At 39.2% G+C, this 15,535-nt stretch overlaps 1 long non-coding RNA gene across 1 annotated transcript; it reads right to left on the bottom strand.

Moving 5' to 3' along the window:
- Positions 1-1,288: 1,288 nt before the first annotated feature.
- LOC306669170 lies at positions 1,289-8,877 on the bottom strand. The gene is made up of 4 exons (XR_013766046.1): positions 8,753-8,877; positions 8,282-8,442; positions 2,344-2,468; positions 1,289-1,391 (listed from the first exon to the last, which is right to left on the bottom strand). It is a non-coding gene; the product is annotated as an uncharacterized lncRNA (long non-coding RNA).
- Positions 8,878-15,535: the final 6,658 nt, after the last annotated feature.

The raw sequence follows: 15,535 nt of genomic DNA, 5'->3' as shown, positions 1-15,535 counted from the left end.
ATATTTAATGTAAGATCTGGAAGTGAAAGAAGCAATCACCCTAACATCTCACTATTTAGAAACTTTAATGTTAGTCATAGAAACAACGATGTTAGAATCCTGGTTTTCCCAATTAATACCTATGCTATCTTGGGTGATTCTCACAATCCCATGTGCTTCCACTCCTCCATCTCTGCAGTGGGGATGGTCACAATGGCAGTGGCTTCTTAGACTGGTTTTAAATGAAGTGTCACATAAACAGTGCTCAGGAAAATCCCTGCACTGAGTAAACACTCAGTAAGATGTGCTGGTTGTTTTACTCCTGCTACACACCACAACACCAGCTATCAATTTATACACCATGGGAGGGTAGAGAGAAGCAAATTGAAATGATTTCAAAGAGAATCATTTCGATAGATGTTATTTATTAATTGTTGAATTTTCCCACTACTAAATTTTTATAAACAAAATAGTTAAATATCTAGTAAAAATTCTCTCACAAAAAGAAATAATACTTTTATTAAAAATATTCTTCTATAGTTAAAAAAAAGACTGTGAGGAAATCATTATAGCGTTGGACTCTTTAGTTCTTTTAATTACCTGGTTCAATTACAGAATATTTCAATTTAATCTTTACTATGAAAAATATGAAATTAGAGGGTAAAACTACTCTGTTTCAATTCCTCCACCACTTCCTTTCCTATTTATAACTTTTTAAAGCCATATTGTTGTTTTTACATTATCAAGGTTTATGACTTTCACATTCTCTTTTACATCTGGGATTACTTAAATCTTAGTTACATATTAGATTCAATATTCATCTCAGACCTCTAACACAGATTCTGCACTTATAGATTTTGTATTTTATCCCTGAATAGGTCATTTTGCTTTTTTTAAAAAAATTAATAAAAAATAAAGCTCAGAGGTGAAATAATGCTAAGATTATGAGAGTTGTGACCTAATCAGTGGATTAATCCACCAATATGGATTAACTTGGTTGTAACTGTAGGCAGATAGGATGTTACTGGAGGAGGTGGTCACTGGGGGCATGCCTGTTGGGTTTATATTTTGTCTCTGACACACACAAAAAAGGTATCTGCTTCCTCATTGCCACTTTCTGAGATGTTTCTCTCTGCTGTGCCCTTCTGCCATGATGTTCTGCCTCACCTTGGGCCCAGAGGTATGGAGTCAGCCATACAACTCTCTGAAACTGTGAGCCAAAATAAACTTTTTTTCTGTGTTATTTTTGTCAGATTTTTTATCACAGCAATGGAAAACCCTGACTAACCCAGCAGGCAATTCACAAAGGAAAGAAGTTTTGCTGACTGATGGTACTAGAAGTTTAGAAGACCAAAAGCAAGTTTCCAGCATCTCCACCTGTACAGGTGAGGGCCTCATGATGTGTCAAAACACTGTGGAAAGGAGTAAGGAGACGTGAGCCCATGCAAGAGAAATAAAACACAAGGATGACATGACTTGATACTAACCTGCAGTCCTGGCAATTGATCACTCTGTGAGAATTATCCTCAGCTGTGAGAGTAGTGTCCATCCTTTATGACCCAAATACTTTTTAAAGGTCCTGCCACTCTTCCAAACCATTACTTGGAAATTAAATCAGCATGAGTTTTGGAGGGGGCAAACCATATTTAGACCAAGGCCCTACCCTTAAAGGATCCCAGGGATCTTAGGCTAAGACACTAACTCTTTAATGTGACTTATAAGATTCTCTACAGCCTGGTCTTTACCTCTCCCTCTGGACCCATCTACTGCTTTCCTTCTCAAATTTTTCACTACAGGAAAAATAAATTCTATTCTGTTTCCAAATATTCTGAGTTCTTGCACTTCAGTCTTTCTCCCCAATTCCCTGTTCCTGTTTCTCTGCTTTGAGTAAATCCCATGCATATTTTTAATTTTGTAATCTTTTCCATACGGCTTTCCCTGGCTCTATTTAGGTGTCATTCCAAATAGTCCCCAAACATAAGCATTTGACAACCATAATTTACTGAAATTACTTACTTAATACACAATTTTGTTTAATTCAGTTTTGTCACCACTTAACCCTGAATCTGTAAACTAGTAAGCTTGAAGCTAATGTTGACTTGCTGATGTGTAAATATCACTGGAATGTTTAAACTTAAAAGGTACCCTAAACTGAGGAGCTCTCTATAGAATAACTTTTGTGTGTGTGCCTTGTGATTATGAGTATTGTTTATATGGGGGACCATTTTTCTCACCTAACTTGTAGATTCTTCGAAGAGTAGGACTTCATATCACCCTAATCATGTACCCAGTGAATGGAAATATGCTTGACTATGAAACTGATAACAAATTTGTGTTTTCTTAATTAAACCAGTGTGCACTCACCACCCACTGAGAATCATCCACGTAATCACAATCCGCCACATTCTGTCACTCTTTCCTCCAGGAAGAAGCACACTGATTTTCCTGTGGCACATCCACTGCTCCCAGTGAAGCTTGCCTCCATGTCCCTGTTGTAGGACAATTGGGTCATTTTCTGTTTCCAAGGCAGTTGAGTTTCAACCATCTTTAAATGACAACATTCTTATTATGGTTTGACATGTTCTATGATTAAAGTTCTATCCAATGGAGGCAGTGATTAGGGTTCATTCCCCAACAGAACATGGCTTATAAAACCCATGGTACCATTAACAATGTGGAAACATCTCTGGGAGGAATCTCTGTATCTCAGCTTCTTAGCAGAAGCACTGGAAAGGCAACCAGCTCATGTCCTTTATGCAGGAGCCTCTCAGAGAGAGAGAGGACAACAGACCTGGAAGCTGAAGTCTCAAAACCCAGCCACCCAGACAGCCCACAGAGATGATGAATGAGCTGTCAAGGAGATGAATAAACAGCAACTCTGCCATCACATTCAATACTCTATTTTGATCAAATAAATGTCATTATAGAGATACATCATTTGAGAATCATTGAGTTGGAAAGGACCTAAGAAATGTTATTAATAAGAGTTGCTAAGATTCATTCAACATTGTCCAGGGGCTTGATAATTTATATGGACTATCACATGCAGTCCTAACCACAACCTTATAAAATAATTAAATTGGTCTCATTGTTTCAGATGAGATTACTGATGCATAGAGAGAAGAGGTAACTTGTCCAGAGTCTCCTTACTATAAGATATCAGAGTGAGGATCAGAACCTAGACTGTCCAGTTCCAGAACCTTTGCCCTACACTGCAGTTAACCTCCTTCTCATGGAGATGAAAACAGTGGAAACATGGCCACAATTTGTTGCATTTTAGTAGGAATATTTTTCTGTAGAAACAGCATACATTCGTTGTTTACTTCTCAAAATAATACTACAAAGCTGAACTTACCGTTCCTATTTTTCTAAAGAAGGGGAACTTAAAAAAAATCAATGACATCTAAAGTTATACCAAAAGGAGATGGAAAAACCATGATTCAAACTAACATCAGAGGATATCAAAATTTAATCCTGATGATCCATTAATTCTGGAAGGTCACACAAGTAATCAGTGCAAATGCCAGGTAAAATGCTAGAGTGCCAGAAAGGTGAGTGGGGTGCAAGACACCCAGATTCCAATCCTAAAACCACCACTTAGTTGATTATCTTATAAAAGTTACTGAACTCCTCTAAGTTTCATTTTTCTCAAGTATAAAATTGAATAGATGTTATCTTAATGCAACATCACTATCAAAATTAAATAAAGTGATGTATGTAGAGGGCCTACATGGTTAAATATTTTTAAATGTTGGGATTCACCAATTAAACATGGTAGCAGATGTGTGCATTTAACTATGCCCCTTTCTGTGAACTAGTGAAATATAAGTAAATAAATATAAACTCTCTCACACACAAAAAGGAAAGTGAATGGCAATTAATGACAGAGTTCAATGAATTTTTGGAGGATGGAAAGCCAGCAGAGGGAGTTGAAACCTAAGTACTTGGGAGGGAAATAATAATGAGAAGCAAGTCAGATAAATTTATCAAATATCAGATGTTCAAAAATGTCAGTACTATGAACTATGGAAAATTTGAATGGGGCCTGAAATTATCAACCATTGAAGAATCAGTTACTTACTGAGTCTAGAATCTATTCCACAGAGAAATGAAAGCAAAAAAGCTCCTTTATTTAGGCTCATCATGTCTGGGGGAGGTTGAGGTGGACAGAGGGAACATGTGTGTTACATGGAAGCCCACATAGTGAATGGCGCCAACCCATTTCACCTTTAATTTAAAATATCAGCAGAATGAAGATTCCAATGTGGCTTCAGTCTCGTACCTGCTACCTTCCCTGGTTGGTTTGAAACTGCACTTACCTAGACTCTTCCCTTTCTCCATATATTTTCAGGGTCTCTCCACAATATCTGCCTAAGAGTGGATTCAGAGTTCCAAAAACTTAAGGCAGAAGATTGTGGTTTTCTTAAATGCTAATCTCAGTCTGATAAACTATCATTTGTTCATTGCTTCATTGGTCAGAAAAGTCATGGGCCAGTTCTGGTTCAAGAGGAGAGAAATAGATCCTTGTCTCAAAGAGAAGAATGTCATGAAATCTTTATTTCTCCGGTCCACCCTCTGACCACAATCATTTGCATTTCCTCAAATCCAAAATACACTCGCTGTCTCACAACAGCTAAGTAGCATCCCATGCCATTACAGCCTTAGATTAAAAGGCCAAGATTGTGCCATTAAAACCTTTAATGAGGAGTGGCAAAGGCTCTTCAGATGTGATGCCTTGAGTATAGTTCCTCCTAGTCTACAGACTTGGGATGAAGATGTGCTTCTGTGGCCCCTGCACAACCAATATGCAATGCTTGCATCGAGGCCAGGGGACCATTTATACATCCTCCTGTTTAAGATCAATTAAGAGGCATGTTGTAGTTACTAGTCTGGAGAAATTCTGAATTCCAACCATGTGTGCCCTGCCAGTCTTTTCATCCTGGTCCTTCTTCCTGGGAAAATTCTCTCTGGCCCTTATCTTACCTCTGCCTTCTGGGTTTTGGGTTCTACCCTGAACTACCTTTTTTTTTTTTTTTTTTTTTTTTATAAGAAATGGACTATTACCTATGTTTCAGCCCCATTTATGCTGAGAATTTGGATCTCCTAAGGGCTCTTTGTATTTTGACCTCTCCTTATTCCTTTTTACTTAAATTTGGTGTTATATATACCGATCAACTTATTTTTAAAACTTCATCACTTTCATTTGAATTTCTTTGACGTTCACTACATAGATACTATTTTCACTCACATATTTTTCTGACAAAGGCTCTCTTATCTGGGTCTATGAGGCTGCTGCAAGTCAACACCTGTAAAATTCTTCCAAGTTCTCTTGCCTATCAGGGAGTTCCCAAGACAATCCTGTAAATCTTCCAGAGATGGTTAAGGGTCCTGTGTTTTCTCTCATATGCAGAAGCTAGAGAGGAAAAAGGGAAACCAAGGTGGGGTGGGTCTCCTAAAAATCAAAGGGAGCTGATTAGAGAAAAGGGACCAAGGGGTTGGAAACAGGGAGGTGAGGGGGAAATTGGGGAAGGGATATTATCTAAATTATATGATGGCCTGTATAAATATGTAACAACAAATCCCACCAATAGGTACAATATGAACCAATAAAAAAATGCAGAAAAATTTTCTGAGATGTTGACACATCTTACTTCGTGCCCAGACACTGTGTATCACTGCCACTAAATTGATCTTTACCCTATGGTATTCCTTACTTAGAGTATCTTTTGCTTGCTGGACAGGCCTACATGGAATAGGCTTTTGTTAAAATAAGTAATCAGATTCTATTTCAGTTTTAATTATTATGAACTTTGCAAACGACAAACATAAGAGCTCATGATTTAGTGGTTTAGAAATTCAGGCAGGAATGGGCTACAGGGCTCCTCTAATGTGGTATTTCTTGGTATCATTTCTCTCATGTGACCAGTACTGTGGGTAGGGGAGGTTGGAAGGCTAGAGGCAGCTGCCTACATGCAGTCTCAAGGTCTCCTCACGTGGTTTTGTCCACAGAGGAGCTGAACTTCATAAATGGTGGCTTTAGACTCCAAGATCATCCAGGCCCAAGCTGCCAGTCCTCCCAACGATGAGACCCAGAGCGGACACTACGTCATTTCTGCCACACTTCTGTCATAAAAGCAGTCCCCAGCTAGCCCGTATTCAAGGGCAGGCATGTTACTGAGTTTCAAAATGATTTAAAGCTGAAAGTAGGAACTTCTTGAGGGGGTAGTTTTGAGTAGAAGGACATAAACTCCCTCCTATATTTTGCTTTTGATTTTTTTAACCACGCTCTTGAATTTCTTGACAAAAATTAAAACTATTTTCAATTATTTTTCTAGAATAATTATATCCCAGTACCCTAATATGCAACCAGATGAATCTGGCAATGCTATTATTCTGAAATAAGTAACAAAAGAATCCACCAGGAATCTTCTGGGTATCTGACAAAGGATACTTTCAGTAAATCCCCTCTCCCTGAAAATTGGGAAGAGTAAATACCATAGTTTCTAGAAGGAAAATGACTAAGACAAAAAGTTCATATACTGTTTTTTTTTTTTTGTAATCTAGTATTTGCCACATTTCGAAATGTTGTTAAGCTGGGCCTGGTGGTGTGCAACTATGATCCCAGATGTGCTGGAGGCTGAGTTAGGAGGGTCACAAGTTCAAGGCCAAACTTGGAAAATTGGTAAGGTCCTGCCTCAAAATAAAATAAAAAAGCTGAGAATGTGGGGATATAGTTCAGTGGTAGAGCACTTGCTTAGCATGCATGTTAGATCTCTAGCACACACACCCATACATACACACACATACACACACACATATACACAGTAAATGGAATACCAAATTTATCATTGAACACCAAGATGACACCTCTGGTAAGATTTGTGTGGTAGTATGCCTTTGATAGATGATTTTCCATACATAGTTTTATTTTGTCTTCACAACATCTGCGTGGTTTCATTGTACAAGCATTGCTATTATCTACATTTTCCAATGAAAGAACATGGTGTTCCAATGAACGAAGTACATCGCTCAAGGTTATGTGATTAGTAAGCTCAACGCTGGTTTTCCTGTTCCAAACCCTGAGCTCTTTCTTTGCATTTGGTACTCATCTGCCAAACCTTTCAAAGACCACATTCAGAGTGTGGAAAAGAAATGGCACTGCAAAGGTCAATCTGAATCTGAAAAACAGCATTATATTTAGACATTCTACAAGAATGAGCACAATCCTGATATGTCCAGTAGCAGCAATGCTTATCAACTACTTCTGCATCAGGAAGCAGTGTCTTTCTTGCAGCAAACAATGGACAAAAAAAGAACTCCTGTTCAGTAAGATTTCAATGAGAGTGCTGCGACTCTTCCTCTATGAGGACGGGAACATTATCCAGGCAGTGCCAAGGTGTAGGTAATCTGAATTTTGCCAAGTCATAAACTGCCGGCTCTTCAAAGTCTATCATGAGTTTTTAATAGGAAGAAAACTGAGATCAGTAGAGAGGTTACGTAGTCATATTGCACAACACCGGAGACCCTGCTGCCCCTCTGTATAGACTGATAAGACAATGCGCTTACTCTGAATAGATTCCACGCACGGACCTGCTCCTTTGGCTTCCAGGGATATGGCTTAGATAACTGGGTGAGTCACTGAGATGAATCAAGTGAGTTCTGATTTTGGTCCAAAGTTATTTGTGGGGCCAAGAACACATAATGCCTCTGGGGATCAGCATACTGTTTTGAGTGTTGAATAAATGGCATTTTCCAAAGTGTGGTGCCCCTTCCACTTTTGGCACTTAAGCCAATAATAATGGAGACGAATCTAAAAGTTTAAAGTTATAATAGCCAATTCATTTATTTTAATGTAGATTAGAATAAAAACAATGTGTCTTATCTGCTTTGGGATTTCACTAATATTATGGGATAAAACCAAAGTATGTAATTAAATTGTTTCAAGTTATTCAATTTAAAGGAAAGCAAAAACAATAATAAGAGGAGTGTATATACCTGTGCAATTCTTAAAGGTGGGAAGCAGCTAGTGGGTACTGGGCCAGAAGACTCCTTTCTGTTTGAAAAATGTTATAATTACTTTTTCTTTAAAAGATAAGAAAATCTATAAAGAAACATGTAAACAATTTTACATTAATAATAAACATAATAATAGCTACTATTAATAACAATGGTGCAAGTAAGGAAATATTTTCTCTATCTAATAAAGAAACAACCATTCAGAGAAACAGACTAAATTGCCAAGAACCACACAATAATATGCAACACTAGGATTCAAAGCCAAGTTCTCTGTAATAGCAAACACCATGCAATTCCAGAGACTGTAGAACATGATGGGTGAGGTCTGAGGTCTAGGAGTGGTCGCGCTGGAGTCAGGCAGCTCCTATTAGCTACTTGGCCCCATCGTTTTCTAGTTGTGAGACTCTGAGCATGTTGCTGGTCCTTCCTCTGCCTTGGTTTTCCCATCTGTAAATAAGGATTAATAATGACTATAATAGTATCAGGTTCACAGGGGTCTCCTAAAGACCCAACAAGACATGTTAGCAAGCATGTCACACTACACCTGAGGCACAAGGAGCTCTCACGAATGCCCAGACTGCTGCCGCTCTTGTTTCCGCCGTAGACTCCCGTGGCACGCTCTCTGTACAGTTGCACCTTCGGATCACACCGTTGCTGGCCTTCGTGCTGTGCTGTTCCCTGTGTAAATTATTTCCCCACCTATGTCTTTCTTTGGGGAGAAGCCTTCTCTGCCTTTTAACTATCTAGGTTTATGTACCTCATTTCCCATTGGATGGAGGTGCAACTCCTTGGTCTTGGGATCTTCAAAATGCTTTTGAATCATCAAATGTCATCTTTCTTAGGCCTGCTGTTTCCATCTTGTCTTCCCTTTTCTCCATGTGTGACAGAGTATGGAAGATGACACCATGAATGGTAGCAGCTGCCATGTATGTGGGCTGCTGGCACCCATGCCTATGTGCACCATCTCAAACGACCCGTAGAGTTACATTTGGCATGGTCATCTGCATCATCACCTAGGGATGAGGAAGTTGTGGTGTAGGGAGGTGAAGTAACTTACCCACTCCTGACGGGGGGAAAGGAGTGACATAGCCAGAATTCATACCTACTTCCAGGTGGCTCCACAATGCACAGCCTCAAATGGCCCAGTACATTGCCCACTTAAGATTCACTATGGTTTGAATTCCGGTGATCTTAGGCTTTCCAAGGATTCATTCAGGATCTGTCTAGTTTACTAGGGATGATACTCACACTACCTCTGTTCTTCTATTGAGAGCACTTCTAGTTTGGGTTTCTAGAAATAGCATTGCCATCTTTAAATATAATCTGGCAGAGAATTCTCCCAGGACATCTTCTGGGCAGAATAAAATATATGTTTGTTTGGTTTAAAAGTGGTGTCATTGTCCAGATGAACACAGATTCCCTTTAACTGGATTAATCCATTTTCTAATTCAGTCTTGAAGTTTGGAATGGGTTGGGTGGTCATCAGATCACAAACTGTCAGGAAGTGTGTCCCAGACTCTCAGAGTCATGATCCACAAGGCTCATTTCAAACAAACCCTCAAGCTTTGGAAGAGAATTCACTCCACAGAAGCCAAGATTCCCCAAACTCCTTGTAGTTTTAAGGCTTTCACAGATACCTTGTATGTTGAGGTAGCATCAATTCCTCCAGCAAAATATCTGATCTGATATAGTATTTTTATGCTTTTATGATTTAGCTTAGTGGAGAAAATTTCCACAAAAAGGAGAATTCTGAGTTATATGTCTGCTTCTATTATGGTTTGGCTGGCAATTAAGTTTTCTCAGCTTGCCAATGGCATGGATGGCCATTTTAAGCAAGCCTTTGTTCCTCAGGAGTCTTGACCTTAAAACATCAATTGTTATTACAAATAACACATGTGAGCTATTCATGTTGCATCTTATCATCATATCGGAGAACAGCCACCACTAAATCAGCATCAACCGGGGGAGCCTAGTGCCCTTCCTTCCCCTCTTTCTCTTTGGGTCTTCTGCTTTGATGAATTTCTCTCCAGTGCCTCAATTATGTGTGAATGCCCTGTGATATTTGCAGTGTGGGGGATGGGGATAACAAAACTGAAGTTTAAAAGTAGTACAGGAGAAGAAAGGAGACAGGGAGGGATGTTGGCGATTTATTGCAATGTGTCTGACATTACTTTGACTTCTGTGTGATTCACTGTGCAACATCATTTACCAAGTACACTAATTTCATTTCTACTCACTCCATCTGTATCTCACTCTCCATAAAGCCCTTGACCCTCCTGCCTGTGCACAAGCTCAGAGTGAAATCTGAGATAAGGTTTTCTTCCTGGTTGTGCGTATTTGGATGATTTTGTTCTTTTCTCTTTGTACATTTTGTGCTGCACAAATGTCTTCAACTGAAAAAATGCATTGTTGTAAGAATATGCCACAATGGAACCCATTATTTAGTGTAATTAATATGCACAAATAAAAATACACTGTTTTTCAAGTCCCTATAATTCAAAATAATAGTAGTGATCTGAAGAGCTGTGTTACACTTGGGGTCTCCAGAAGCAGATGCTGAGAGAGCATATGTGCACAGGGTGCCCCGGGGAACAGCTGAGAGGGAGGTAGGTGGGGAGGGCTGAACTGGAGGGGCTGAGCAAGAACACCATGACTCAGTCCAGAGAGCCTCCGTGGACCCAGGAGAATGCCTGGAGCTGGAACAGTCACCAAAGTTGTCACACACGGAGCTACAATGTCTAGTCTCTTCTTATCCTTGCTGACCAGTTGGATGTGGCCCACCTTGCAAGTTGTGAGATCTCGAGCAAGAGGACTCCACTTGGCTAAGGCTATTTTGTCGGGGCCAGCAGCTGAAGGCTGAATGCTGGCAGCACTCCTGGAAGCTGAGGCAAAAGCAGCCCCTTCAAGGGGATCTGGGTGGCACCAGGGCCTGCTGTGTGTTTTCTGCCATCACACAGGGCCCTGTGCTTAGAGGAGCTCATCTTGGCATCAATACCCTACTATTGCTGTCCTGAAATTCATAATAATTACAAAGTAGGAGTCTGTGTTTTGGTTTTGCACTGGACCCTATAAACAGGTCGTTGGTCCTGGGGAGGGCGCATCTCTGTGTCCTTCCTAGTTTCTAATCCCTGAAATTCTGATGTATCCTTCTAGGGTGGTCCAGTCATCAAAGATGTACTTCTAGAGTGAAACAGGGTAAGTTCGTGTTTCCCTACAGCTGTGCTGATGCAGGATAAAAACCTAGAGAACCTCTGAAACAGAATTTAAACATCCATATAATTAAGCTAGTTAGGTCTAAGTACATGTAATTAGAAGTTCCTAAGTGAAATTAGACAATTGAGTCAAAATAAAGTGGAATGGATTTTTTTTTCTCCTTTTTGTTGCAACTTTTTTTGTTATGTTTTATTATAGTAGTGAATATGAAATAGATTCTGGACTAATTTTTTTTTTTTTTTTTTTTTTTTTTGGATCTCACTCTTCTCTCTCTCCATTTCTCTTAGCTTGTTGAGAACAGAAACAGAAATGGAGGAGATTACTAGAATTGGAGCTCTCCAAGTCCTACATTTTGAAAATGAAGTCAATGAGGCCCTGCAAGGATATTACCCAAGATCACACAGAAGCTTGTGGCTAATCCATGACCTAGAAATAAGTTATCTTCATTTCAACTACGGTAGTTTTTCACTATGTTTGGGATGGTGTTTTTCAATATGCAGTATCACTGATGATCCTCAATTGATCCTCTGATGGAAGGTATTTTAGTCCATGCTGAATTTCACAGTAGTTCAGAGATTTTCTAATAAATCAAGTCTAAATTAAAACATGTATACCCAAACTAGGACCACAGATTCGTAAGGTGATTCCCAAGCTTCAGATACTATCATCTACTCCACGGAGCTGGGGTTTTCAGTTGCTGCACCTAGCAGCTTTGTGACTGCAATGGTCACAGGAATTCACTTCAAGATATTACCTGTTTCTCTTTGCATGAGTAAAGAATTGTCGGAACAGAAAGTCCAATTATAAGGCCACAGAACCAGCCTGAGGCTGTATTTGCAATCCAGTAACTTTGAATATAACATCTCCCAAAATGAAAATCTTCATGAAAATTTAGAAGGCAGAAACTGTGGTTTTGCTTTCATAGACAAAATGTGTTGATGGAAGGGGTAACAGTTTGAAATAAAGCCAAAAAGCAAAGTGGATGTCAAATATTGCTATTGGAGTTGGTTGAAAAATGATATATCCAGACCAATGATTCTTTCCAAGAAGCTAAAATAAATCTGGAACAATGGAATATGATCTTGGATTCATGCCAGAAATGGCCACAGTAGCCAATAAAAAGTCAAAGTAAACTCTGTCTCTAGCATTTCAAATCACCAGCAACCTCAGGTGACATTGGTATGTTGTTTTTCTAGTGTTTAAAAACTGAGTCTCACCTATGCATTTTGATTTGACTCCTATAGCTATTCTTATCTGCCTCCATCTTAAACTGGAAAGAAAAAAGAAAAAAGAAAACTACTTTCTGCCTATGATCAAGATGCCAGTAAAATAAGAAGAGAAGGTTAATCAGATCAATGAAACAGAATTGGTGTTTCTTAGTTACCTTCCTTGTCCTTTTCTTGCTTTTACTTTTGGAAATTATTACCTCCCAGTTTCGACAGTGCAGGGTAGATTACACTTACATCCAGGGATGATACTCTATTGGCCAGAAATATCAGCATATCCATGCTTCTGGTCATAGCAATTGAGTCAGACATGGGTTCATAAACCAGGTTAGAGTCTGTGGCATGCTGTGGTTTCTGCAAGAAGGCAGCTACCTCTCTCTCTCCGATCCCAAGGTGGGAGGATACCAGGCTCAGCGTCATCTTGCCACCGGCAGATGACCCACGCTTTGAGGAAGGTAATGGAAGAGAAGCAGAGATGATAAAATAAGCATGTGATGACATAATCTGAGCTCTCTAGATCAAATTGAACTTCGGCTTCATTTAGTTATACGAGCAGACCTCAGAGAATCAGGACTGGGACTCAGGACATCATCCCCTTCCTGGATATATCCCCCCATTTTCCCCACAACAGTCCTTCCATACCGTTGGACCCAGCACATCCCATTTCTCAACAAGTATGGACTGTGGGGTTCCATACTTATCCAGAAGCCCCCAGTTGTGGCAATCCATTTGGGCTGCTGTCTCCACGATAACAGCAAACAATCCCTCTTGAATATAAGGTCAGTGCATGGTCTTTTGAAGTCACATCGGTGTGTCTGGGAGCATGAGGTATCTACCATTTTTGCTTCTCCTTAAGCGATGTGGAAAGATGGACTACCTTTGGTTTTCAGTCTCTCTAAACAGAGGATAATTAGATTATAGGCAGATGGGTCCCAGTGGTCAAGGGTCAGTTGTGCAAAGGACATGGTAAAAATGACATGGTAAAAAAGGACATGGAAAAAAGAAAGTGAGGAACAAGGAGAGAAATGGGACCTGCCTGGAAGCTCACCTTAGAAATATTTCCATGGGTTTACAATTTCACCACCTTTCCCAAAATAGAGAGGTCCTCAGTTTAGGAATCTTGACTACCATAATGTTAATGTATTCAAAACTTTTGGTGCTCTGAGTTATTAGGGGTGAAAGGTACAGGCCTCAGTTCTCTTTAATTCCTTTCTGAAATAAAAAACTTAGCAAGACAGCCTAGCAAACAGGAAATATGCTTTCATCTGCTCATTCTGGTAATTGATGAATACGCCCTTCTTAGAGTGGGGAAGGACTGGCAGAACCCCACCTTTGCAAATGACTAAAGTGAAGCTAAGGTGCCTCCTTACACTCACCTGAGAGTAAGCTGAGTGGAGTGTCAGGAGAAACAATAGCATGGCCTTCACCTGCTGTTCTTACCCTGTAAACACACGGTCATGCACTATACAATAATCACCCATTTGGCAAAATCTGGTTGAATATCTTCTGTATGTTGTAACCTGTGCTAGTCAGGAGCCAATTTTATAACTCGGGAATATTGACTTGTTTCTCTTTCACTAGAAATATCAAGAGAGCTCAATATATTCTAGGCTGAAGTTTTGCAATTCTATACTTTTCTAGGCAGAGATCCAGTATTAGGGGTTTCAGAGGATACTGATTCACAGCCGAGGGAGGTCCAGGACTGTCTTTTAATTCCTCCATGCTGAACAAATTATAATGATCTAACTGCTATCATATATATCTTCATAGATGGATATATTAATAAAAAAAAAACCTGTCTTTTTTTCCCTCTTCTGGTGATTTAGAAGCAACCAGGGGCATAACAATTTATGGTCCAAACTTCTCAAAGACCTTTCTTTAATAGATTCTATCCTGGAACTTTGGTTTATCAAGCTGGACTTTCACTTTGGTTGATGACTTTGACTCTCTTTAAATGCTAGTGATTCCCAAATCCAAGAGCCTATTCCAAGCTCTAAAGCTCTATGTCCAAACATATCCCAGATTCTTCCAGCTAGGTATCACACAGAGACAGCTCAGTACTCTAAATTAGAATGTTTATTTTTTATGTGAAGTTTGCTTCTCTCTTGCCTAGGTGTTTAGTGATCTTAATTGCCTAAGCTAGAATAACAAACTCTTTCCATTCTCCCAACACCCTGCCCCTAAATCCAATTGCTTATTAAGACTTATTAATGTTTTTTAATTGTAACACTAATTTACTTCCTTGTTTGTTTCGAGTCTCCCAGTTCTACCTGTGACCTTTATTACTGTCTCATTGCACTTCTATTGGACCATCCTCCAATTAATTCATCCACAAATTCACCACCACAATTTTTCTTCCAAATTAATCATGTTACTTCTCTCCCTAAAAAATATTTCAACACTTGACTATTGCTTTCTGAGTTCAGATTCCAAAGTCCAATATAGATTCTCTAGAAGCAGATTCTAACTTACAACTCTAACTTGATGATTGCCATTTCTCTTAAAATGCAGTATTATATTACCAAAACAAACAACTAGCTAATTCTGTAAAGGTGGTTTAGGCCTTCATGGATTTTGCTCACCATCACAATTTTATCTATCAATGTCCATGAATATCCAAAATTAAATAGCTAATCTTTCCCCATCATCATTCCCAATGGAGTTAAAACCCAGTCTCTTTGAGTCAATCACCCCTTCTTCATGCCTACTCTAGAGCATTCCTCACATTAGAATGTCATTAAACTTTTTCTTCCAGTGTACATTTTAATTAAGAAGATGAATAGGCACGCAACAATCATCTCTTTAACTAAAATGTGCATTCTAAGAAGGATGGAGTCATGACTTTTATCCTCTTTGGTAACCCAAATGTCCTACATACAGAAGGCAACTCAATACCTATTACATAAAAGAATATAAAAACAAACTCATGAATTTTGAAAGGGAAGATTTTTAATTAGAAACCTGAATGTTAGGTCTACATATGTCTAGTGCAAATCTCTCCTTTGAAGTTAAGGAAATAGAGGTTCAAAATAGTGATGCCTAAAGAGAAAAGAGAAGAGGTTTCCACAGTCAGCGGGAAGCAGAGAAGACACGATTGCAGT

Source organism: Sciurus vulgaris, assembly GCF_902686455.1.
Source record: "Sciurus vulgaris genome assembly, chromosome: 9".
NCBI classification, from domain to species: Eukaryota; Metazoa; Chordata; class Mammalia; order Rodentia; family Sciuridae; genus Sciurus; species Sciurus vulgaris.
The sequence above is the reverse complement of the archived record's forward strand: the minus strand, read 5'-3'. Positions and strand labels throughout refer to the sequence as shown.